We start from the raw sequence: 3,783 nt of genomic DNA on the forward strand, positions 1-3,783 counted from the left end.
GAGATAAGTGGAGATAAGTTCGGTGGGGCAGGAGCAGGCAGAGACAATGAGTTGACCAGGGCAGTCAGGTTTGTGGATTCTGGGAAGGAGATAGAAACGGGCGGTGCGGGGTTGGGGAACGATGAGGTTGGAGGCTGTGGGTGGGAGGTAACCTGAAGTGATGGGGTTGTGGATGGTTTGGGAGATGATGTTTTGGTGGTCGGGGGTGGGGTCATGATCAAGGGGTCGGTAGGAGGAGGTGTCAGAGAGCTGGCGTCTGGCCTCGACGAGGTAGATGTCACTGCAACCCTCATTCTCTCAGGTATGTTCTTTAGGGCTCACCCAACTCATTTAGTAGTGGTGCTACAGCCACTCTTGGTGATGAGTAAAAACATCCCCGTTTTGATACCATAAGACTGTGTGGCATCTGGAGTCAATGTTGGGGATCCTAGGGCAACTCTATCATGATTCCTCTGTCACTGCTGTAGCTGCTGTTCGTACGCAGCAAGCACTGGACAACATCCAGGCTTGGGTTGATATGTGGCAAGTAACATTCACAGCAGAGAAGTGCCAAGCTATAACTATCTCAAACCAGAGCACATCTAACCATTGTCCCTTGACCTCCAATGGCATTAATGTCACTGAACACCACACTAGGTAAGCATAATAAAAGCAAAATTCTGTGGATGCTGGAAATCTAAAACAAGCACAAAAAATTCTGTGGTGGGTAACTCACCTCCTGACTCCCCAATATCTGTTCACCGTCTACAAGGTCCAAGTCAGAGGCATGATGGAAAACTAAACACTTGTCTGGCTGAGTGCAGCTCCAACCACATGCAAGAAGCTGGACACCATCCAGGTTTAACCAGCAGCTTGACTGGCACCTTATGCAACACCTTCCATATTTGGTAGATGGGAATGTTACTGCTGGCAAGTTACCCTCCAAGCTACATACCATCATGACTCAAATGTTTCTTCAATGTCACTGGGTCAAAATACTGAAACTCACTACATAACAGCTCTGCTGGTGACCCAACACCCCACAGACTCCAATACATAAAGAAAGAATAATCACCACCTAATCACGGGCAACTGGGAACAGGCAATGAATGTTGTTATAGCCAGTGATGCCCACAGCGCATGAATCATCTTAAACAGTCATGCTGTTTAGACTTAATTCAATGTTTTAAGCGCATTGGAGAAAAAAAAATAATTATTTTACATCTAGACTCTCTTTTTACGTTAGACCAATATTACCTTAATCATTTGAAAGGTTATGAACAAGACTCTTCTCCATATCATTTGAAATTAAAGAAAGCATCACAGAGTCATAGCGCTATACAGCATGGAAACAGCCCCTTTGGTCCAACTTGTCCATGCTGACCAGATATCCTAAATTAATCTAGTTCCATTTGCCAGCATTTGGCCCTTATCCCTTTAAACTCTTCCTATTCATATACCCATCCAGATGCCTTTTAAATGTTGTCATTGCACCAGATTCCACCACTTCCTCTGGCAGTTCATTCCATACATGTAGCACCCTCTGCGTGAAAAAGATCCCCCTTAGGTGTCTTTTAAATCTTTCCCCTCTTAGCTTAAAGCTATGCCTTCTAGTTTTGGACTCCGCTACCCTGGGGAAAAGACATTGGCTATTCACCCTATCTATGCCCCTCATGATTTTACAAACTTCTATAAGGTCACCCCTCAGCCTCCGATGCTCCAGGGAAAATAGTCCCAGCCTATTCAGCCTCTCTCTACAGCTCAAATCCTCCAACCCTGGCAATATCCTTGTAAATCTTTTCAGACCACTTTCAAGTTTCACAACATCATTCCTTATAGCAGGGAGACCAGAATTGAATGCAGTATTCCAAAAGTGGACTAACTAATGTTCTGTACAGCCCCAACATGACCTCCCAACTCCTACACTCAATGCACTGACCAAAAAGGCAAGCACACCAAACGCCTTCTTCACTATCCTGTCTACATGCGACTGTACTTTCAGCTAACTATGAACCTGCACTCAAGGCCCCTTTATTCAGCAACACTCGCCAGCACCTTCCCATTAAGTTTATAAGTCCTGCCTTGATTTGCCTTTCCAAAATGCAGCACCTCATATTTATCTAAATTAAACTCCACCCGCCACTCCTTGGCACATTGGCCCATCTGATCAAGGTTCCATTGTACTCTGAGGTAACCTTCTTGGCTGACAAAATAAAAACCGAGAGAACTGCGGATGCTGTAAATCAGGAACAAAAACAAAGTTGCCGGAAAAGCTCAGCAGGTCTGCCAGCATCTGTGAAGGAAAAAACAGAGTTAACGTTTTGGGCCCGGTGACCCCTCCTCAGAACTCAGGGTCACTAGACTCGAAATGTTAACTCTGTTTTTTTTCTTCACGGATGCTGCCAGACCTGCTGAGCTTTCCAACAACTTTGTTTTTGTTCTTGGCTGACAAGTTCCATGACATTTAGGATACATGTTCCATCTTGAAATAACTCCACAGAGGCTGGTATTCCATCACCAAATCACCCTGACCACACACAGACAGTCATTGACACTGATCCAGCTCCCTCAGAGCCAGCTCTCACAGTGAACAGGATGTCTGGCACTCCTGTTTATATCTGTCAACCATGGCTCCCTGATTGGACCAAATTAAGAGCCCCAATCAGGGTACTCACATTCTATGAGGTCCACCTGGCTGACCTTGTAACAATTACTACACATCAGATTATTAAGGTTTCTTGCCGAATGGATTAGGTTAAAATTACTAGCCATTTCTCTCTCCACAGAAGTTGCCTTATTAGCTGAGTGATTTCAATAGTTCAGATTCATGTACAACATGGAGGTAGGCCATTTCGCCCATCATGTTCATGCTGGCGTCCACACAGCAATCCATCAGTTTCACTCTCCTGCTAAATTCCTGTAGTCCAGTGAGTCTATTTCTTTGAAGTGTTCATCTAATTTCCTCTTGAAAACATTGTCTGTTTCTGCTCCAATCACCCTCATGGCCAACACATTCCAGGTCAGTTTCACCTCAAGCCTCCCTTGTCACGTATATAGGATAGTATTCGGTTAGAGACAAAAAATATTACAGATGCTAGAATCCAAGATAGACAAACAGGAGGCTGGAAGAATACAGCAAGCCAGGTAACATCTGGAAGAAAGGAGTAGTCAATGTTTCAGAGTCCTGAAGAAGGGTAATACCCAAAACATTGACTGCTCCTTTCTTCCAGATGCTGCCCTGGCCTGCTGTGTCCTTCCAGCCTCCTGTTTGTCTATATAGGATAATATCTTGGTGCCTTGTTTGCAAGATTGGCATCTACTTCAGAGTTTCTGAAAGGACATGAAACTGTGGTGGTGAACGCCTGCCCACAACTGGTACAGCTACATAGACATGCACCCCCAAATCTTTCTATTCCAACACACTCTTTAGCACTATGCCATTAGGTTTATATTTCCTCTCTTTATTCCTGCTGCCAAAAATAAATTACCTTGTACTTCTCCATCTTAATTCACATCTGCCACTTGTCTTCCTGTTCTGTTAGCATATCAATATCATGTTGTAGGAGATTTGTTTCATCCGCACTTTTTGCCGTTCTTTCAAGTTTGTATTAATGACAAATTTTGATTCTATTATAAGGTCCAAGTAATTCACATATAACAAAAAACAAGTGATCCCAGGTAGCACCATAGTCTTGTGTGAAATAACATTTACCGTGACATTTACGTATTCTGTTCATAAGCCTTTTTTAATCTAATTGACACTCATCTTTCTACACCATAAGCTTCAATTTTGTTACCCAACCT

This window comes from Rhincodon typus, chromosome 5 (assembly GCF_021869965.1).
Source record: "Rhincodon typus isolate 14 chromosome 5, sRhiTyp1.1, whole genome shotgun sequence".
NCBI lineage: Eukaryota > Metazoa > Chordata > Chondrichthyes > Orectolobiformes > Rhincodontidae > Rhincodon > Rhincodon typus.